At 44.7% G+C, this 23806-nt stretch overlaps 1 protein-coding gene across 4 annotated transcripts in view; it reads left to right on the top strand.

Annotated features, from left to right (window-relative positions):
• Positions 1-3685: 3685 nt before the first annotated feature.
• The window catches only part of LOC122556221 (transcription factor Dp-2-like), a 203316-nt gene continuing 183195 nt past the window's right edge, over positions 3686-23806 (top strand). For 2 of the 4 annotated variants that reach the window (XM_043702794.2, XM_043702791.2), the window contains exon 1: positions 3687-4140. The gene's annotated coding sequence lies outside the window, so the exon portion shown is untranslated. Of the gene's footprint in view, positions 4141-23806 lie in introns of all 4 variants that reach the window. The other 2 variants (XM_043702792.2, XM_043702793.2) reach the window with 2 other exon arrangements.

Raw genomic sequence — 23806 nt, 5'->3', positions numbered from 1 at the left:
TTTTATGCCTGTGGTTCTTGAAGTTGATTCTGTGCCACCCTGACCTCTCTCAGCCCAGCTTAGCTTTAATCTCCACCTCGTCCTGCTGCTCGGAGGTGTACCATGACCTCTTATCAATTCCAGATTACTTTTTATTGTGAAAATATACTTTATTTATAAAAATAAGCCTTTATGTACATACAGTTAATAAAGCTGTTCAGATCTGTATGGTCTTTGCTTACAGAGGAGAAAAAAAACAAACGTTTGGCTTCGCTATACTTAGAATTAACCTACAGGCATTTATCTGAGGCATTGAGAGAGTCCGATACCTATATAGACCCCCATTGTACTTTGGCAGAAAGACCTTAGATGGAGGTCTTTCCCCACTCTGCCTTGGTAGCAGCTGCCCCAAGCTATAGTGCATCCCTCAGCACATAGTCCTGAACCTGGGAATGTGCCAGTCTGCAACACTGTCTGGGCCAACTGGAAGACCAACAAGTTTCAGGCAGGCTAAAGAGCATCTTTTACTGAGTTTATGGTTCTCCAGACACAGTTGATGTTTGTCTCGGTGTGCATCTCAGGGAACATACTGTAGAGCACAGAGTCTTGTAGCATGGATCTGCTTGGGACAAACCTCCAAAAGAAAAACACATCTTCCTTCAGATGTCCTTTGCATAGGCACATTCCGGAAGATGTGTGACAGTTTCAACTGCTAAAAATCACACAACACCAGGTTATAGTCAGGTGATTGTGGAGGGCTCGACATATTGTCTAGCTATCACCATTGTTAACAGCTAACCCGAGAATGCAACTTTTAAAAAAAAAGGTTTTGTGATTTACACATGAAAGACATGAAACTATCACTGTATTCTAACAGATGAAAGGCTTAACAGACAATCAATTCTTCAATGTATAATTTCAGTTACATCACACTGCAAATTTTTGCTATAAATTGTTACGATCGAGCCCTCCACAATCACCTGATGAAGGAGCGTCGCTCCGAAAGCTAGTGTGCTTCCAATTAAACTTGTTGGACTATAACCTGGTGTTGTGTGATTTTTAACTTTGTACACCCCAGTCCAACACCGGCATCTCCGAATCATGACACTTTCAACTGCAGCCACTTTGAGGGAGGTGTGTGGGGACATAGAGAGTCCGGGCATGCATAAACGATCTCATAGGTCGTGCCCTTCTCACCACCAGCCAACTGATGACTGTAAGATCCTCTGAGGGAGTGGCCACCTCCCTCTAGGTGGCTGTTGGGTTTCCCCTTGGGGGTGTCTGTGAGTGAGACGTGGTGTCTGTGGGTGAGTCTATATACCCCACCTCTATGGTCTGTGTGGGTGGGTCTGCATAGTTTTTACACCCCCTACACATGGGGTTTGGGGTGTCTGGATGTACCCCCTGTGGGCTGGGGATGTGTCAGGATGCTCCTTGTCGTTGGGTCCACTTTGCTCATCATTCTAGCTTTTTAATTGCAAGTGTTGGATAAAAAAAAACTGCAGATGGTGGAATTCAAAGCAGACAAGCAGAAGGCTTGAAGAACCCAGCAAACCAGGCAGCATCAGTAGGTGGAGAAGACAATGTCTCTGGTGTAACCCTTCTTCCGGGGCTGTGTGGCCAATCAGGAGACACGAAAGGATGGCTCAGCCAATGGGGAGTGGAGGTTGCGAGTGCTGGATTGGAGGCTCTGCCCCGCCTCCCCCTCTCTGCCCCGCCTCCCCCTCTCTGCCCCGCCTCCCCTTCTCTGCCCCGCCTCCCCCTCTCTGCCCCGCCTCCCCCTCTCTGCCCCGCCTCCCCCACTCTGTCCCGCCTCCCCCTCTCTGCCCCGCCTCCCCTTCTCTGCCACGCCCCAACGCTCTGCCCCGCCTCCCCCACTCTGCCCCGCCTCCCCCTCTCTGCCCCGCCTCCCCCTCTCTGCCCCGCCTCCCCCACTCTGCCCCGCCTCCTCCTCTCTGCCGTTCCCCTACTCCAGCCCCGCCCACTTCTCTCTGCCCGCCTTCCGCTTATCCTGTCCCTCCCCCTGAGCCGTCCCTTCTTCCTCCACCCCTTCCCTCGGCGCCGTCCCTACTCCGCCCCGCCCCCACACTGACACCTCTGCCACGCCCCCTTCCCTCGGGCCCCGTCCCTACTCCGCCCCGCCCCCTCTGCTGCCCTGCCCCTCCGCCAACCCCCACGCTGCCCGGCACAGACGCACTATGCCCCGCCACATCCCGATATGCCCTGCCCCCAGCTTTGCCCCACCCCCTACCTGCGCTGCCCCCGCAACTTCCCGACCCCAACATGCCCCGCCCCCTCCATGCCCCGCCCCATCACTTGCCCCCGCCCCCTCCATGCCCCGCCCCATCACTTGCCCTGCCCCCTGTGTCCCCGCCCCATCTCTTGCCCTGCCCCCTGTGTCCCCGCCCCCTCACTTGCCCCGCCCCCTCACTCGCCCCGCCCCCTCACTCGCCCCGCCCCCTGTGTCCCCGCCCCCTCACTCGCCCCGCCCCCTGTGTCCCCGTCCCCTCACTTGCCCCGCCCCCTGTGTCCCCGCCCCCTGTATCCCCGCCCCCTCACTTGCCCCGCCCCCTGTGTCCCCGCCCCCTCACTCGCCCCGCCCCCTGTGTCCCCGCCCCGCCCCCACAGTGTTGTTTATTTTCTATCTCCGGGTGTTTGATGGTGATTAATTTGGCGGGCCCTGTCCCTGTGAGTGTGAGGGCAGCGGGGCCTGTTTCTGAGAGGAGACCCTCCCGCCGCCGACCCTCCGTCAGGGAGCCCCCTGTCCCCGGTCAGACACGGTGAGGGTGAGGGTGAGGGTGAGGGTGAGGGTGAGGGTGAGGGTGATGTCCACTGTCAGGGAGGTCAGGTTATCCGCTGTCTGAGGCGGGGGCGGGCCTTCGTCAGACTTCTGTCTGGTTGCACCCCCCCCACCCTCCATCCCCATCCCCTGGAGCCGGGACGTTCATGAGCTCTGTGTGTGGACAGTAAGTGTGGAGAGAGAGAGAGAGAGAGAGTGAGTGAGTGAGTGAGTGTGTGGACAGTGACAGTGAGTGTGGACACAGTGTGTGTGGACACAGTGTGTGTGGACAGTGACAGTGAGTGTGGACACAGTGAGTGTGGACAGTGACAGTGAGAGTGTGGACAGTGACAGTGAGAGTGTGGACAGTGAGTGTGGACAGTGACAGTGAGTGTGGGCAGTGACAGTCAGTGTGGACAGTGACAGTCAGTGTGGACAGTGACAGTGATTGTGGACAGTGATAGTGAGTGTGGACAGTGACAGTGAGTGTGGACAGTGAGTGTGGACAGTGACAGTGAGTGTGGACACAGTGAGTGTGGACAGTGACAGTGAGTGTGGACAGTGAGTGTGGACAGTGACAGTGAGTGTGGACACAGTGAGTGTGGACAGTGACATTGAGTGTGGACACAGTGTGTGTGGACAGTGACAGTGTGTGTGGACAGTGAGTGTGGACACAGTGTGTGTGGACAGTGACAGTGTGTGTGGACAGTGAGTGTGGACACAGTGTGTGGACAGTGAGTGTGGACACAGTGTGTGTGGACAGTGAGTGTGGACACAGTGTGTGTGGACAGTGACAGTGAGTGTGGACACAGTGTGTGTGGACAGTGACAGTGAGTGTGGACACTGTGTGTGGACAGTGACAGTGAGTGTGGACACTGTGTGTGGACAGTGACAGTGAGTGTGGACACTGTGTGTGGACAGTGACAGTGAGTGTGGACACTGTGTGTGGACAGTGACAGTGAGTGTGGACACAGTGAGTGTGGACACAGTGAGTGTGGACACAGTGAGTGTGGACCAGTGACAGTGAGTGTGACAGTAAGTGTGGGCAGTGAGTGTGGTCAGTGAGCTGTGAGTGTGGACAGTGACAGTGAATGTGGACAGTGACAGTGAGTGTGGACACAGTGAGTGTGGACAGTGAGCTGTGAGTGTGGGCAGTGAGCTGTGAGTGTGGACAGTGAGTGTGGGCAGTGAGCTGTGAGTGGACAGTGAGTGTGAGCTCTTGAATGTAGAGCGTGAGTGTGTAAGCTGTATGTGCAGAGTGAACTGTGAGTGTAGAAGGTTTGCTCAGAGTTTGAGGGAGGGAGGAGGCCCTCTGACAGATTGTGCCAGCTGACTGCTGCTGCTAACGTCTGGGACACTTGTTGGAGCAGGCACCAAAGATGGTAAGTGACAAAGGCAATTTAATCTTATCTTCTTTCTCTTTTATTTTTAATAAAACAGAGACATGGGGGCAGCCCATCTCTGCAGGGCACTGCTCCCAGAATGAATGGAGAAGATGATTAGTCCCTTTCTTGTTTGTCTGATTCCTGACATGGAGGATCCTTCATGTCTGGAATGAGATTGGATTCTGTTAGGAGTATATTCAATGTGGTTCAGGAGAGTGACAGGGGATCACATTGAAACCTGTAAAATTTTGGCAGGGCTAGACGATAAACTCAGGAAGGATGTTCCTTATGACCACAGAGTCCAGAACCAAGAGTGAGGAGAAATTTCTTCATCCAGAGATCCTGTGGAATTCTCTGCCACAAAAAATGGTCAGGGCCAAAACATTGAGTGTTTTCAAGAAGGAGTTAGATATAGATATTAAGACAAAAGGGATTAAAGACCACAGGAGAGGGTAGGAACAGAGTTGGAGGATCAGCCATGATCATATTGACTGGCAGAGCAAGTTCAAAGGGTCAAATGGCCTACTCCTGATCCTATTTTCTGTATTTATTTTTTGCTACCTTGTCTCCTGGTGCATTCTTGGAGGTGTATCTTGCTGCTAGTATCCACATTAAATGCACATTCAATTGTTTGAGGCATCAGTACTGTATTTGCATAGCCTCACTTTCCTGTTGCTTTTCATGGTTAAGTTGAACTGCAGGTTTGGCGATTTTTTTTTTAAAATAGGAAATCCTTTTCTCTGCATAAACAAAATGTTTCAGATGTTAGAACTCTGAAATGGAAACAGAAAATGAGGAAATGCTGTTGCATGTGCAGAGAGAGAAAAGTTTCAGCTTGTTGACATTTTTCACCAGAGTCTTTTCTGCAATTTGGACGATGACAGTGATATTTCGAAATTTCCCTTCAATATTTCAGTGCAAGAACAATAGCTCAATGAAATCTGCAGAATTAGGCCAGACACGTTTTTCCTGTAACAAAATTGCTGAAGCCCTCAACCTCTGCTCTTTCTACTTCTGTGAGGATGTTTCTAACATCCTATCTCTAGATTGAGGCTCAGTTTGTAGTATGTTCACCTCTGAGTTACAAGGTTTTGGGTTCAAGGCCCACTCCAGGTTTGGGAACAAACATTATGGCTGACATGGCAGTGTAATCCTTGTGTCGGATATGAGATTTTATACTGATGCCCTATATATCTGCCTTCTCAGGTGGATGTAAAAGGGTAGTTATTCCCAATGTCATTAAAATTTTAGCACTTTAGGAAATGACATCACCAACCCAAAGAAACCCAAACATATAAATAGAAAGCAGGAATCATCAGCAGTGCTTTGTCCGAAGGCTCACTGAAGATGTTACTGAGTGTGGTGACGAAATGTCTGAAAATGAACCTTCCAGCTCAGCGGGCAAACCTACATCCAGAACCTCAACCTGAGCTACAAATCTTGTCAAAACTTGCTAATGTTGAAATATTACAGAACCCTGGAGACACTGAAGATCTGAATCAAAACAGCAGACACAGATAGGAACAGTTAAGATGCATTTAGACACACACAAACAGTCAAACAATAGAAGGATATGGATCATGTGCGGGCAGTTGAGATTAATTTAAATGGCATTCCTGTGCTGTACCGTTCTGTGTTCTTTTATAATTGCTGGAGAAATTCGACAGGTGTGGTAGCATCTGTCGGAAGAAGGCAGAGTTAATGTTTCGAGTCTGGTGACAGATCTGATAAAGAGTATCACTGTATAATGGTGTAATGTTCTGCCCTCTTACATGGGGTTCTGTACTCATGTTTAATCAGGCCTCCGTTGGTAAAAAGTAAAGACAAGGTCACCATAGTCTTACTGGTGCAAGAATTGTGCCCATATTGTTAGCATCACTGTGTATTGCCAACCAGCCATCTGGCCACTTTTGGAATACTTTGTTCAGCTCAGGTCTCCATCCTATAGAGAAGATATTCAACTTGAAAGAGTTAGAAAAAATTTACAAGGATGTTTCTGGGGTTGGAGGGATTGAGCTATAGGGAGAAGGTGAATAGGCTGGAGCTGTTCCCTGGAGCGACAGAGGCTGAGGGATTACCTTATAGAGGTTTATAAAATTATGAGGGGCATGGATAAGTGAACAGCCAATGTGTTTCTCCCAGGGTAGGGGAGTCCAAACCTAATGGACGTAGTTTTAAGGTGAGGGGGAAAAGATCTAAAAGGGATGTAAAGGGCAACTTTTTCACACACAGAGTGGTGCGTGTATGGAATGAGCTGCCAGAGGAAGTAATGGAGGCTGGTACAATTACAACATTTAAAGGCATCTGGATGGTTAAATGAATAGGAAGGGATTAGAGGAATACCGTCCGAATGCTGACAAATGGGACTAGATTAATTTAGGATATCTGGTGGGCATGGATGAGTTGGACCAAAGAGTCAATTTCCATGCTGTGCAACTCTGTGACCTTCCCTCCCCGCCCCTCTTTAAAATCGTTATTGTCCTTCTGGACCGTAGGGCTGATTTCTTTTTAGAGATTGTCGGTGGTTTAACCCAGGATTCCCACGCCTCAGACGAGGGGTGAGGTTGAGAAGGAATTGAATTGAATTTATTGTCACATATACCAAGGCACAGTAAAATGCTTTGTCTTGCGAGCAATACAGGCAGCTCACGAAGTTAAGTAGCATAGATAGTAAATAATGGGTAAAAATAAACAAATCATGAGCTTCCTTCATGGTAACCTCAGACAGTGCAGGAAGTGAACCCACATTGCTGGCATCACTCAGCATTGCAAACTGGCCACTGAGCCAACTGAGCTAACCGACTGTGGTAACCAAAATAAGATTAGGTATTTCAGATTTCCTCTAAGAATTGAATGGCAACTGAACCTCTATACCTCTCATATCTGAATTACCTGTGATCTCTCTGAGATGGTAATGATATTGTAGTACGATAAACATGGAACCTCTTGCATAAGCATTTCTATAAAAATTGAAATAACTGAATTTCATATGAAGTGATAAGACAATGGATTTGTTATCTACAATGGTTTATAGTTTTGCATATTATATTTGAACTTTATGATGAGTCACTTCCTGCCGTTAATTTTATTTTTAAAAATTGGATTGAAGTTTATGCTTAACTCAGGTTTGTGTGTATATTCCTAAATGGTTTTCCTAGCTACTGCCGTATAAGGCACTAAAATGGTGTTACAAAGATTACCCCTGTAAACCTTTGCAAGGGATACGGTAAATTAATCCCATTTCTTTCAAAACATTTATAATTAGAACATAATACCATTGTCCGAAATGCCAGAACCTTCTGGAGTAGTGAGTACAACAGGGAGAGAGTGTCACGGCGTTATTGTACTGTACCAGGTTCTGCTTGCTTGGCAAGCAAGTGAAGTCAGAGGATAGGTTGAAACACACAGGTACAGTCATCAAAGTGTACCGACATGCACAGTGATGTAAAAGGCTTTCAGGAAATGGTTCGAAACTTAGATGGTGTTTGTATCTGACAGTTAATTGAAATGACTGTGATTGCTCTCACAACAAATTGAAATTAAGTGCATCAGGTTTGTCAGATGAGACTGATTTACACTATCATGGAGGAGTGGAATTGTTGTGGATTATTATCTTGTTTGTGGAGTTTTCATGTTGTGAAATGTTCTGTTTCACAATATGAGACTTTCATCCATTGATAGCACAGTAACAATGTTTTGTACGAGTGTTAATGGCACAATCAAGCTCAGCATTATCATTCTTTCAGTCTAATGTCCATTTCAGAGCACTGTATGAAGTTCAATCTCAAAGTGATTAGACTAATGAAGGAGATTTAAATTGCCATTTACCACCCTCTGAGAAAAAGAACAGGAAATTACATCACTAACCGAAGGAAACATAAATAGAAAGCGGGTCACTAACACCTGTGCTTCACCAGAGGCTCTCTGATGATGTTACCTAGTGTGGTGATGAAACGCCTGAAATGAACTTTCCAGCTCAGTGAGCAAACGTACATCCAGATTTAAATTATGATGGAGTAACCAAAAGAACACCATTCGTATTTGCTGGAACTATTATTTAGTGTTGTGAAGGAAGTGCTTTACATTGACTACATAATTATTATCTCACCTTTCGGTAAACTCTCCGCTGGTTAGAGTCATACCTGGCATGTAGAAAGATGGTCCTGGTTGGAGGTCAGTCATCTCAGCTCCAGCACATCCCTGCAGGAGATCCTCAGGGTGGTATCCTAGGCTCAACCATCTTCAGCTGCTTCATCAATGACCTTCCCTCCATCATAAGGTAAAAAGTGTGGATGTTTGCTGATGATTGCACAATGTTCAACACCACCTCAGATACTGAAGCAGTCCATGTTCAAATGTGATAAGATCTGGACAATATACAGGCTCAGGTTGACAATTGACATTTGCACCACACAAGAGCCAAGCAATGACCATCTCCAATAAGTGACTAACTAACCACTACTCTTTGACATACAATGGTGTTACCATCACTGAATCCCCCATTCTAAACTTCCTTGGGCTTGCCATTGACCAATAATTCAACTGGACTCATCCTATAAATACAGTAGCTACAAGAGCAGGTCAGAGCTTAGGAATACTATGGCGAAAAACTCACCTTCTAACTTCTCAAAGCCTTTCCACAAGTTAGGACTGGGATGGAATATTTCCCACTTGCCTGGATGGCTGCAACTCCACCAACACTGAAGAAGCTTGACACCATCCAGGGACAAAGCGTTCTGCTTGATTGGCACCACATCCATAAGCATCCACTCCCTTCACCACCAATGCTCAGTAGCAGCATTGTGTACTAGCTAGAAGATGCACTACAGAAATTCACCAAATATCCTCAAATAGCACCTTCCAAACCCAGGACCACTTACTTCTGAAAAGAAAGGGCAGCTGATATATGGGAGCACCATCATCTTCAAGTTCCTCTTTAAGCCACTCACCATCCTGACTGTTCCTTCAGTGTGGAGCTTAAAAATGTGTTGCTGGAAAAGCGCAGCAGGTCAGGCAGCATCAAAGGAACAGGAGAATCGACGTTTCGGGCATAAGCCCTTCTTCAGGAAACTTCAGTTCCTTCAGTGTCACTTGGTCAAACTCCTGGACCTCCCTTCCTAAGGGCATTGTGGGTCAACCTACAGCACACGGACTGCAGAAGCTCAAGAAGACAATCTTCTCAAGGGCAGCTTGGGATGGGCAATAAATGCTGGGCCCAGCCAGTGATGTCCACTTTTCATGAGTGAATTTAAAAAAAGGCAAAAAAATGTGAAAATGGAGGACAATCAAAGACAAGTCTTTGAAGTGAGTAGAAAAAAATGGGAAAATTCAGCCAGAGATTCCGAAGTAACATTTTTAATGTTGCATACACACTTTGGAAAAATCCCAGTTATATTTAGATGACAATAGATAGAAGTGACCAAACCAAGCTCACCTCTCGTATTCTGTGCCAGCGGCTTGACATTTAATGATTTGTCTTAAAGGAAGTTCACTTGGTCAATTCTCTGGAGGTTTGAAGACTTAGATTAGAGTTTGCTGGGAGGCAGATTGATAACTGTGCTGCTGGGTATGACCCAAAGGAAGGGAGTACAAAAAGCCCTAAAACTGAACTCTGTGCTGTTGGGGACTTGCTATGCTCAGGTCAGGGCTCGGGTGAGACTGGGGCTTGGCCAAAGAGTAGCACCAGTTCTGCCCTGCCCTGATGCTGGTAGCATTCTTCAAGCTTCTGACTGGGTACTTTAGGGTTTCCCAATCAGTAACCAGCTGCATAAAGTTTGCAATTACAACAACAATGGTTGCCGCCCATGCAATGATACAATCCCAGCATTTGGTCATTTCATTTCAAGCCTTCATGCATTTCACAACCCTGAATCCAACACTGGCCAAGAGCACCCTGTTAACTGCTCGCTTATGTTTAGAATGACATGCTATGATCACACTAACTCAAACATCTGTTTCCAAAAGAAGATATAATCCTCCTTAGAAGCTACTGGCTCCTGATTCACCTGGTTGAACCTCTGCTTAGGAAACTTAATGCAGAGCTGATGAAATTTATAAATCTACCCACAGGATGTGGTATCAGGAAATGCCTAAACATTTACAGTCAGACTATATATTAAGACTGGTGTATGAGAATATCATATTTGACATGTGAAATGCCATCTTTGTTTGTTAAGTGGAAATTATTTCTGATTACCTTTAACTCATTGGCTGGTTAATTGTTACCCTGGCAGGAAGCCCAATGATAATGGGTTTATTATGTGGAAAGTTTGGCCTGCCTGGATGTTGCACACAACAGTAACTGTTTTCACTTAGATTGCTTTTTTTAAAAATGGTGTTAGTGAACCTTGTTGTGCGTTTAAACCTAACTATCAAAAGTGCAGGACTAAAGGAGTGCTGCATTGTTGAGGGTGCCATCTTTCAGGTGAGCTTTTGTACCATCTTGCTTCTTTGAAGAAGAACAGAGATTTTGGCTAATATTGCCATATCAGTCTTGAAGCATTAATTCTGTCTGTCTCAGAGGCTGCCAGTTTCTCTAGCATCTTGTATGTTTATTTCTGACTTCCAACATCTGGAGTATTTTGCTTTTATTTCAAGGTGAATATGTTTATTTGAAAGTGCACCCAGTTATTTCATAGCTGTGCAGTGGAGGTAGGGGAAGAATTGTAAAAGGTGACCAAAGTGTAGAGTTAGGTATGAGAGAGTCTTCTGAAAGGTGAAGAAAGATATGTTGAGGTGAAGGACTTCAGAAAGAAAGTTCCTGAATACACTGTGCAGATGACTGAAGGCTTTGTTTTTGATGGTGGAAGATGCAATGAAGACTAGAATCAAAATCTGAATCTATACCACAATTCAGTGCTAGTTGGAGCTTTCACAAGTCAAGTGGATGAGGATGCTAATGTATCTGTAATTGACGAAGAGGGTTTTAAATGCTATGCACTGGGGACAAGGAGAAAATGAAGTAGCTAAGGGCAAGAGTGATGGGGAATGGAAACTAGGCCTAGAACTCCATGGGTCACAGCATGGGAGGAGATGGCCTAGTGTTGTTATCCTTGGGCTATTAATCCAGAGGCCCAGGTAAAGTTCTGGAGACCTGGGTTTGAATGCTGCCTTGGCAGATAGTTGAACTTTAATTCAATAAAAGTCTGGAGTTAAAACTCTAATGATGACCATGAAAGTATTGTCGTTTGTCAGAAAAACTCATCTGGTTCACCGATGTCCTTTAGGGAAGGAAACTACCATCCTTACCTAGTCTGGCCTCCGTGTGACTCCTGACCCACAGCAATGTGGTTGACTCTTAACTGCCCTCTGGGAAATTAGGGATGGGCAATAAATGCTGGCCCAGCCTGTGCTGCCCTCATCCCCATGAATGAATTAAAAAGAATAAAGTAAAACAAAAACACTTTTTCCAAATACCACAAATCTATTAGGTTTTAAACAAAAGGTCTATTAACCACACTTTTTAATAAATACAACTATTGGTTTGTTATACAAGAAAGTATTTAACAGAGGTGCAATAATTGGTTAACATAGTCAGTATATGCAAATACAAATGCTTGACCCTCTATATACCCCGAAGCACATTCTCATTCTCGTTTTTGTTCTCACTCTTACTCTCTCTCTCACTCTCACTTTCTCATTCTCTCTCACTCACTCCCTGTTCAGGAAAAGAGAAAACACACCACACCAGATTTCTCCACAGAGATTAGCTTCCTTTAAATAAAGAGCCGAATGTTTAATATTAGAGGCAAATGGATAAAGTTTAGAATGATCCAGAGGGGGCTTTTGTGGTGCTCTGAGTCAGGAGGCCTAGGTTCAAGTTGCACCTTCTCCAGAGATGTGTCAAAACATTCTTGAATATGTTGTTAATATACCTAGAATAATCCAGAGTCTGTTGTTCTGATGTTCTGTGTTTTCATTTTAAATCATGTAGCACACTGAAAAGTAATAACTAAGTCAACAGAAAACACTTTCATGTATATTCAGGGATCAGAGCAATTACAAAAGAGAATTTTTTTTGACATTCTTGCTGGGTTGTGATTGATGTTAGGTTCTCCATATGCAAGTGAAATATTAGCATATTAACAGTCAAATGCATTCAGGTGAGAAGCGCTCCATTTGTGAGGACCGCAAATCTGAGTGAAGGAAATATTGTTGTTAGATGAAGTGAAGTTTTAACGCCACGGGTTGCATTGAGCTCTGCTGTGTAATGCAAAATGCACCTGTGTTACTGGCTGTATCGAACTGTCAGAGAGCTTGTGGTACTCTTACTTTTAAAATGTGATGTTAGGAGAACAACTGCGGGCAATGTAATAGTGGCCCCCAGGGAAAATTGCTGAGAATAGTTGTCAACTCTACAGACATTCTCAAAGCGGGGGATATTTTGGGTCATGGAAGCTTGCATGAATGTTCAATGAGAGTACTGAAGTCCAATTGCAAAAGCATATCGGTGATCGAGATGATGAAAATCCCAAGTGCACAGGAATATTCCCCTGATTTGGATTTATTGTTGGTCAGATTTTGAGAGCAAAAGATGGAGATTTTCATCTTGTTCTGGACTCAAAACGTCCTGAAGTTTATTAAGGAAGAACTTTAATGATGATAGAATTGTTGATATTAGTGAGTTTTGAGAAGATTTGTTGATATTTCAAAGTGTAGCTAGGAGTCTGGGATGTCAGCTTTGGGTATGTTGTAGTGACCAGGTGGAATATTATGATACTGTAGCATTATAGAAAGTAAAATAATGCCTTACGTTGAGCATGACCAAAATAATTAAGTGTGCATTTTGGGGAAGGGGTTGTCAGCAATGTTACCCCTACAAGAATTCAACAAATTCAGAAGAGAAAATACAGTGAATTGACAGTCCCTCAGAAAATATTTAAAATGGGTTCTTGCCAACATAGTTTGATGTACTCTGTCCTGAATGCAGGGAGCGTCGTAGGAAGTGTTCTATATAAAGAGTCTTGCAAAATACAAGATATCCAGGGGATGCAGCTGGCACAGAAAAGATTAAATGGATCATACCAAGGATGAGGGGCTTTTACTGTATGGTGAGACATGAGAAACTTTTTTTTAGAATATAGAAGCATGAAAGGAAATTTGATCAAGTTGCTTATTGTTATTGTTCTTATGAAGAGTTTCCACTGAATGATAAGTTAAAGGTTAGTTAAACACATTAAAGATAAATTTATTACAAGACATTACTGGGGCTTTCTTTGGGTTAAAGGCATATAGTTAGTGTCAAGAAATTATAAGTATCACAATTAAAACAAGTAATAATAAGACAAAAGAATACTACTTAGCAGAAGAATGTACCAGTGTGTTTCTACGGTACACATTAAGACCTGTTACTTGAGTTCTTCATGACAGATGTGAAGAGGTTAACATTTGAAGTCAGATCCAGCAGCTGTGGTGGTTTTTATAGTTGAATAAATAGTGTTTTCTTATACAGGTAGAATTTGCAGAGCAGCATAGAGAGAGAGGAAATTTCCTAGCCTCTGGTTCTGCAGGTGCAGCACTTTTAACAGCCCAGTTATTTTCCAGAAGACCATGAGCTTTCTCCGGTATCATCTTCTTCTCTCTCTTCTCCATTCTGTCTACTTCAAGAGATGTTTTCTCCCTGAATGGTCCAAGTTGCCTCAGCATCTTGCCTTTTTGAATCATTCTTAGCTGATACTCTAAAATGGCTGCTGTTACTCCGTGACCTTTAAATGTGGGAATCATATGCAAGTAGTTTGATTCTGTTTAATCTGAACTTATTTTGCATAATACGATTCTGTTGTATTGTTAAAGCCAAATCTCCAGTATTACATGTGACAGATCCCCTTGTTCAATAAGTAAAAGACAAATAATCTATCAAACTAGATTTCAGTCTGATATCTGACTTGTCCAAGAAGTACATCATCTGGGGTAATAAGAATTGTTAGAACGTGAATTCATTGGATTTAAGAGGGACCTGTGTCTTTCTTTTTAAAGTGATGGGTACAAGGTATTTCTGGACATAAAATGGCTGTGTTGTGGTGAGGTTTATTGTGCTGAATTTGAAAATGGCTTTGAATATTGTTATTAGTTTTCTGGAAGTGGAAAACATAGTAGTGGATTCTTTGAAATCTTTGATTAAAACTAAACTGAGAGAATTAGCTGTTAAACTGAAGATAAAAGTAAAAGCGGGATCTTGTAATAATGAAATACTTGAAGTGATTGTCCAACATTTAGAATTGGAAGAAGGAAACCTGAAATTGGGGTGTCATAACTGGAATTAGCCAAAATACGGTTAGAAATGAACAACTTAGAGAGAAAAAGAAAAATTAGAAGATTTATACGAGACGAAAATGTGAAAGGGAGAAAGAAATTAAAAGAATTGAAAGTTAAAAGAACTTGATCTCCAAAGAGACGGAGAAAGAAACAGGGATAGGGAGGCACATAGGGTGGGTAGCACTGCTGCTTCACATCTGCAGGGACCCGGGTTCGATTCCAGCCTTGGGCGACTGTCTGTGTGGAGTTTGCACAATCCCCCCTTGTCTGCATGAGTGCTCCAGTTTCCTCCCACTGTCCAAAGATATGCAGGTTTACGTGGATTGGCCATGCTAAATTGCTCAGAGTGTCCCAGGATATGCAGGCTGGGAGGATTAGGCATGGGAGATGCTTGTGTGGACTGAATAGCCTGCTTTGCCTCACTATGGGATTCTATGAGTCCATGAAATTAAAGATGCCTTAGAGCAAAGAGGGATTGAAGAGCTGCCAATTTTAGAGAGCAAGATGTTTGAGTGAGGGTATGTGCCTTTAAGAAGGATTTGTCTGTGCTGGTTCCCTTGAAGGGTGGGTGTCCTAAACCTTGTGCCAAGGTGTCTGCTCAAGGAAAGCAGAGTAAATTGCTTTGGGCTTTTTAAAAATTAGACAACAGAAGTGGGTGGAGTCAGTCTCACACAGACCAGGGATTTAGTTTTGCTTTTGGTTTATGAAGTTGGGGTTTTGGTGTTGAAACAGATAGATACAGCTTTCTCTCTATCTCTCTCTGTATCTCTCTGTATCTCTCTCTCTCAGCTGCTAGATTTATTCCTTCTCCTGGACTGAAGGAGATAGCAAGTGAGCAAATCTGTTTCCCTGAATTTGCCTTTGCCAAGGCAAGGGGACATCAGGAAAGGGAGAAGGTGTACTGTATCAATAGTATAAGGAGAATGTATCCTTAGAATATACTAAAAAGGGTGGATGGTTCAAGACAGTCTTGAAAATTCGTTTTCAAACCATTGGAGGTTCTGAGTATTTTATATCAAAAGCAGAGGTATCTCCTGTCTCAGATCAAGGAGATAAACCCGTAAAAATATTGAGAGATATGCAAGTCAGTCACTGATGCTGGTTGATGATGCTATTTGCCTTCCAGAGAGGTTGATGAAGGAGAAAGTGTTAATTCATGGTTACAAAGTCGTCCCATTACATCGAGCTGGATTAAAGAGTGACTTGGCAAATGGAGACGTTTTAGATTAGATTAGATTAGATTACATTAGATTAGATTACATTACAGTGTGGAAACAGGCCCTTCGGCCCAACAAGTCCACACCGACCCGCCAAAGCGCAACCCACCCATACCCCTGCATTTATCCCTTACCTAACACTACGGACAATTTAGCATGGCCAATTCACCTGACCTGCACATCTTTGGACTGTGGGAGGAAACCGGAGCACCCAGAGGAAACCCACGCAGACACCCACCCACCCACTTCCACTACTGTGGAAGTAGTGAAGCAAGTTCATATAGAGTGACTTTTTTTAAAATTAATTTTTGTGGGATGCGGGTGTCACTGGCTGGGTCAGCATTTATTGCCCATCCCTAGTTGCCCTTTGAGAAGGTGGGGGTAAGCTGCATTCTTGAACTGCTGCAGTCCACCTGCTGTGGGTTGACCCACAATGCCCATAGGGAGGGAATTCCAGGATTTTGACCCAGTGACAGTGAAGGAAGAGCAATATCTTTTGAAGTCAAGGTGGTGAGTAGCTTTGGGGGAACCTCTAGTGGTTTTTTCATGTATCTGCTGCCCTTGTCATTCTAGATGGTAGTGGTGCTGGGTTTGGAAGGTGCTATCTATGGATCTTTGGTGAATTTCTGCAGTGCATCTTGTAGATAGTACATACTGCTGCTACTGAGTGTCAGTGGTGGAGGGAGTGGATGTTTGTGAATGTGCTTGTCAATCAAGCAGGCTGCTTTGTCTTGCACGTTGTCAAGCGTCGTGAGTGTTGTTGGAGCTGCACCCATCCAGGGAAGTGGGGGGTATTCCATCACACTCCTGACTTGTGCCTCATAGATGGTGGACTGGTTTTGGTGGGGTCATGAGGTGAGTTACTCGCTGCTGTATTCCTAGCCTCTGACCTGCTTTTATAGTCACTGTGTTTATATGGTGAATCCAGTTGAGTTTCTGTCGATAGCAACCCCCAGAATGTTGATAGTGAGGGTTCAGTTATCGTAACACCATTGAATGTCAAGGGATACTGGTTAGATTGTCTCTTATTAGAGATGGTATTCGCATGGTGTGAATGTCACTTGCGTCTTGGCAGCCCAAGCCTGGATATTGTCATGGACTGCTTCAGTATCTAAGGAGTCATGAATGGTGCTGAACATTGTGCAATCATTGGCGAGAATGCGCACTTCTGACTTTATGATGGAGGGAAGGTCATTGATAAAGCAGCTGAAGATAGTTGGGAATAGGACACTATCCTGAGGAACTCCTGCAGAGATGTCCTGGAGCTGAGATGACTGACCTCCAAGAACCATGACCAGCTTACTATGTGCCAGGTACGACTCCAACCACTGGAGAGTTTGCCCCGATACCCATTGATTACAGTTTACCCGGGTTTTTACAAATACACTAAGGACAAAAGGGTAACTAGGAAGAGAATACGGCCCCTCAAAGATCAGCAAGGAGGCATTTGAGTGGAGCCGCAGAAAATGGAGGAGATACTAAATGTGTATTTTGCATCCATATTTATTGTGAAAAGGATATGGAAGATATAGACTACAGGGAAATAGATGGTGCCATCTTGCAAAATGTCCATATTACAGAGGAGGAAGTGCTGGATGTCTTGAAATGGGTAAAGATGGATAAATCCCCAGGATCTGATCAGGTGTACCAGAGAACTCTGTGGGAAGCTAGAGAAGTGATTGCTGGGCCTCTTGCTGAGATATTTGCTTCATCGATAGTCACAAGTGAGGTGCCGGAAGACTGGAGGTTGGCTAATGTGGTGCCACTGTTTAAGAAGGGTGGTAAGGACAAGCCAGGGAACTATAGACCAGTGAGCCTGACGTTGGTGGTGGGGAAGTTGTTGGAGGGAATCCTGAGGGACAGGATGTACATGTATTTGGAAAGGCAAGGACTGATTAGGGATAGTCAACATGGCTTTGTGCGTGGGAAATCATGTCTCAAAAACTTGATTGGGTTTTTTGAAGAAGTACCAAAGAGGATTGATGAGGGCAGAGCAGTAGATGTGATCTGTATGGACTTCAGTAAGGCATTCAACAAGGTTCCCCATGAGCAAGGTTAGATCTCATGGAATACAGGGAGAACTAGCCATTTGGATACAGAACTGGCTCAAAGGTAGAAGACAGAGGGTTGTGGTGGAGGGTTGTTTTTCAGACTGGAGGCCTGTGACCAGTGGAGTGCCACAAGGATCGGTGCTGGGTCCTCTATTTTTTGTCATTTACATAAATGATTTGGATGTGAGCATAAGAGGTACAGTTAGTAAGTTTGCAGGTGACACCAAAATTGGAGGTGTAGTAGACAGCGAAGAGGGTTACCTCAGATTACAACAGGATCTGGACCAGATGGGCCAATGGGCTGAGAAGTGGCAGATGGAGTTTAATTCAGATAAATACGAGGTGCTGCATTTTGGGAAAGCAAATCTTAGCAGGATTTATACACTTAATGGTAAGGTCCTAGGGAGTGTTGCTGAACAAAGAGACCTTGGAGTGCAAGTTCATAGCTCCTTGAAAGTGGAGTCGCAGGTGGATAGGATAGTGAAGAAGGCATTTGGTATGCTTTCTTTTATTGGTCAGAGTATTGAGTACAGGAGATGGGAGGTCATGTTGCAGCTGTACAGGACATTGGTTAGGCCACTGTTGGAATATTGCGTACAGTTCTGGTCTCCTTCCTATTGGAAAGATGTAGTGAAACTTGAAAGGGTTCAGAAAAGATTTACAAGGATGTTGCCAGGGTTGGAGAATTTGAGCTATAGGGAGAGGCTGAACAGGCAGGGGCTGTTTTCCCTGGAGCATCAGAAGCTGAGGGGTGATCTTATAGAGGTTTACAAAATTATGAGGGGTATAGAACATAGAAGAATACAGCGCAGTACAGGCCCTTTGGCCCTCGATGTTGCGCCGATCCAAGCCCACCTAACCTATACTAACCCACTATCCTCCATATACCTATCCAATGCCCGCTTAAATGCCCATAAAGAGGGAGAGTCCACCACTGCTGCTGGCAGGGCATTCCATGAACTTACGACTCGCTGAGTGAAGAACCTACCCCTAACTTCAGTCCTATATCTACCCCCCCTTAATTTAAAGCTATGCCCCCTTGTAATACCCGACTCCATACGCGGGAAAAGGTTCACACTGTCAACCCTATCTAACCCCCTAATCATCTTGTACACCTCAATCAAGTCACCCCTAAACCTTCTTTTCTCTAATGAAAACAGCCCCAAGTGTCTCAGTCTATCCTCATACGATCTTCCTTCCATACCAGGCAACATCCTGGTAAACCTCCTCTGCACCCGTTCCAGTGCCTCCACATCCTTCCTATAGTATGGCGACCAAAACTGCACACAATATTCCAGATGCGGCCGCACCAGAGTTTTATACAACTGCATCATGACCTCAGGACTCCGGAACTCAATTCCTCTACCAATAAAAGCCAGTACGCCATATGCCTTCCTCACCGCACTATTTACCTGGGTGGCAACTTTCAGAGATCAGTGTACATGGACACCAAGATCCCTCTGCTCATCCACACTACCAAGTATCCGACCATTAGCCCAGTACCCCATCTTTTTGTTATTCTTCCCAAAGTGAATCACCTCACATTTAGCTACATTGAATTCCATTTGCCACCTTTCTGCCCAGCTCTGCAGCTTCTCTATATCCTGCTGTAACCTGCCACATCCTTCCTCACTGTCAACAACTCCTCCGACTTTCGTATCATCCGCAAACTTGCTCACCCAACCTTCTAACCCCTCTTCCAGGTCATTTATAAAAATGACAAACAGCAATGGTCCCAAAACAGATCCTTGCGGAACACCGCTAGTGACGGCACTCCATGAAGAAACTTTGCCATCAACTACTACCCTCTGTCTTCTTCCATCCAGCCAATTCCTAATCCAAACCTCCAACTCACCCTCAATGCCATATCTCCGTATTTTCTGCAGTAGCCTACCATGGGGAACCTTATCAAACGCCTTACTAAAATCCATATATACCACATCTACCGCTTTCCCCTCATCAACCTCCTTCGTCACCTTTTCAAAGAATTCAATAAGATTTGTGAGGCACGACCTGCCCTTCACAAAACCATGCTGACTATCCTTGATCACATTATTCCTATCCAGATGTGCATAAATCCTATCCCTTACAATTCTCTCTAAGACTTTGCCCACAACAGAAGTGAGACTCACCGGCCTATAGTTACTAGGGTTATCCCTACTCCCCTTTTTGAACAAGGGAACCACATTTGCTATCCTCCAGTCTTCTGGGACTACTCCTGTAGACAAAGAGGACATAAAAATCAAGGCCAATGGCTCTGCAGTCTCCTCCCTTGCTTCCCAGAGAATCCTAGGATAAATGCCATCAGGCCCAGGGGACTTATCTATTTTCACCTTTTCCAGGATTTCCAACACCTCTTCTCTACATACCTCAAAGCCATCCATTCTACTTATTTGTGACTCAGTATTCACATCGACGACAATGCCCTGTTCCTGAGTAAATACTGAAGAAAAGTATTCATTCAGTGTCTCCCCAATCTCTTCCGCCTCCACACGCAACTTCCCACTACTATCCTTGACTGGACCTATTCCTACCCTAGTCATTCTTTTATTCCTAACATACCTATAGAAAGCCTTAGGGTTTTCCCTAATCCTACCGACTAAGGACCTTTCATGTCCCCTCCTTGCTGCTCTTAGCTCTCTCTTCAGGTCCTTCCTGGCTACCCTATAACTCTCAATCGCCCCAATTGAACCTTCACGTCTCATCTTGAGATAGGCCGCCCTCTTCCATTTAACAAGGGATTCTAATTCCTTATTAAACCACGGCTCCCTCGCACGACCCTTTCCTCCCTGTCTGACAGGTACATAATTATCAAGGACATTCAATAGTTGCTCCTTGAACAAGCTCCACGTATCATTTACACTCTTGCCTTGGAGTCTACTTTTCCAAGCCACACATCCTAAGTCATGCCTCACCGCATCATAATTTCCCTGACCCCAGCTATAACTCTTGCCCTGTAGTGCACACTTATCCCTCTCCATCACGAGAGTAAAAATCACCGAATTATGGTCACTGTCTCCAAAGTGCTCACCTACCTCTAATTCTAACACCTGGCCTGGTTCGTTACCCAGAACCAAATCCAGTATGGCCTCACCTCTTGTTGGCCTGTCTACATATTGTGTCAGGAAACTCTCCTGCACACATTGAACAAACACTGACCCATCTAACGAACTTGAGCTATAGCTTTCCCAATCAATATCAGGAAAGTTAAAGTCCCCCATAACCACCACCCTATTACTGTCACTCATCTCCTGAATCACCTTCCCTATCCTTTCTTCTACGTTTCTAGGACTATTGGGAGGCCTGTAAAAGACTCCTAACAGGGTGACCTCACCTTTCCTATTCCGAACCTCAGCCCAAACTACCTCAGATGGCAAGTCCTCATCCATCGTCCTTTCCACCACTGTAATACTATCTTTGACAAGCAATGCCACACCTCCCCCTCTTTTACCCCCACCTCTGACCCTACTAAAACATTTAAATCCTGGAACCTGGATAGGGCAAATAGACAAAGACTTTTCCCTGGGGTTGTGGAGTCCAGAACTAGAGGGCATAGGTTTAGGGTGAGAGGGAAAAGATATAAAAGAGACCTAAGGGGCAACTTTTTCACACAGAGGGTGGTACGGGTATGGAATGAGCTGCCAGAGGAAGTGGTGGAGGCTGGTATAATGCAACGTTTAAGAGGCATTTGGATTGGTATATGAATAGGAAGGGTTTGGAAGGTGCTGGCAGGTGGGACTAGATTGGGTTGGGATATCTGGTCGGCATGGATGGGTTGGACCGAAGGGTCTGTTTCCATGCTGTACATCTCTATAACTCTATGACTCCTTGATGCCACACTTGGTCGAATGCAACGTTGACTTCAAGGGCTGTCACTGTCACTTCAACTCTTTTGTCCATGTTTGAACCAAGACTGTAATGAGGTCAAGAGCTGAGTGACCCTGGCGGAACCCAAACTGGGCATCACTGAGCAAGTTATTGCTGAGCAGGTGCTGCTTGATAGCACTGTTCATGACATCTTCCATCACTTTATCGATGATCGAAAGCAGACTGATGGGGGGGGTAATTGGTTGGGTTGGATTTGTCCTGCTTTTTACGTACAAGAGCAATTTTCCACATTGTCGGGTAGATGCCAGTATTGTAACTGTGCTGGAAGAGCTTGGCAAGTTCTGGTGCTCGAACCTTCAGTACTATTGCTGGAATTTTGTCAGAGTGCATAAACTTTGCAGTCACCAGTGCTTCCAACCGTTTCTTCTGTTAGAGTCATAGAGATATACAGCATGGAAACCGAGCCTTCGGTCATGCTCTGTGGAGGGTTGGTGTGGACTCGATAGGCCGAATAATCTGCTTCTGCACTATGGAGATTCTGTGATTTTGTGATTCTATGATACTCGTAGCTTCCATAGGCTAGTTCCCGTCTGGGACAAACAGTTGTGCAGACCCATCATTTTGGTACAACAAATGAGGTAGGACTTACACAATTAATAGTAAGGCCTTGGGTAGTATTGTAGAATAGAGGGACCACGGGTTGCAAGTATATAATTCTTTAGCATTTTGCATCACACTTGGACAGGCTGGTTAAAAAGGTGTTTGGCACAGTTGCTTTCATTGCTTAGTCCCTTGACTATAGGAGTTAGAAAGTCATGTTGGGTTGTATAGGATGTTGGTGAGGCCTCTTTTGGAATACTGTGTCCAGTTCTGGTTGTCCTGTTATAGAAGGGATATTATCAAGCTGGAGAGGGTTCAGAAGAGATTTACCAGGATGGTGCTGAGTATGGGAGGTTTGAGTTATAAAGAAAGGTTGAATAGGCTGGGACTTTTCTCACTGGACTGTAAGAGGTTGAGGGGTGACCTGATAGAAGTTTATAAAATAATGAGGGGTATAGATAGAGTTTATGGTAGTTGTCTTTTCCCTAGAATGTTGGATTTCAAGAGTAGGGAGCACATTTTTACGGTGAGAGGAGAGAGATTTAAAACCTTTTTATACACAGGGTGGTTCGTGTGTGAAATGAACATCCAGAGGAAGTGGTGGATGTGGGTACAATTACAATGGTTAGAAAGCATTTGGACAAGTACATGAGTAGGAAAGGTTTGGAAGGACATGGGCCAGGAGCAGGCAGGTGGGACTAGTTTATTATGATCGACATGGACTGGTTGGACTGAAGGATCTGTTTGCGTGTGTATGACTATGACTCTATGGTCCAAGTGGACAGTCCCTTCCCAAAAGATTAGGATTTGGCCCATGGACCACCATTTAAAGGGGAATTGGAATGTCTGTTTCCCATGTGTAACAGGCAATGAAGTGCTGCCAGTAATACATAAGGGCTCCCCAGTGCATTTGTCCAGTTTAGCCTTGATGTCTGGCAGCTTAAAGATAAGATGCCCACCGAGTTCTTTTAAAGTTTGTTTCACAACAATAAATACAGTGGCACCTGTGTCTATCTTCGTGTTTAGGAAGTGGCAATTCACTTGGAGTTTTATCTTAATTGGGATCACTTTGGGAGCAATGATGTAATTTAGTTGTATCAATTCTTCATCATTGAGTTAATTGATTTCCAAAGACCCGCCTTGAAGTGGGTTTGTCATCCAGCCTGAATGGTACATGTTTTGCCTGTTTTGGTTGCCTTCTCCAGGGTGAACTCTGTGACCACTGTGGATGTTCTTGTTCCTCACTGAATTGTGGAGAAACTTCCCATCCAGTTCTGGAACCTTGCAGCCTCCAACACCAATTGCCCTTCCTTGGCAACAAACAGGAGTGTGGGTATCATCTGGTGGGACTTGTCTATGCACCATAGGATCACCCAAGGTTGGGGACTGTACTGTCTATGCACACCTGAAGGTCCCGAGCATCTTTTCCTGTGTTTTTGCGGGAAAGGGTCAATTCTATGGCTTTCTTGGGGTCCTGATCTGGTTCAGTCAGTAGCTTCCTTTGGGTTGTAATGTTATTCATTCCACAAACAAAGCCTTAACATTTCCAGAAGTGCTGACCCATACACAGTGTCCTGCCAGTTTCTGTCAAGGATTCAATAACTGGTTTCCCAGGAGGTCTTTGCTCCTGTTAAACTGTAATGCTGCTGTATAGCAAAAGGTTTGGGGTCATAGTGGTCCACTGTTATTATCTATCAGTTCGTCTGACTCCAG

The sequence above is a fragment of the Chiloscyllium plagiosum genome, unplaced genomic scaffold (genome assembly GCF_037043375.1).
Source record: "Chiloscyllium plagiosum isolate Xiang-an unplaced genomic scaffold, Cpla_swu_hap1 HiC_scaffold_13, whole genome shotgun sequence".
NCBI lineage: Eukaryota > Metazoa > Chordata > Chondrichthyes > Orectolobiformes > Hemiscylliidae > Chiloscyllium > Chiloscyllium plagiosum.
Note: the sequence above shows the minus strand (reverse complement) of the source record. Positions and strands in the feature narration are given on the sequence as shown.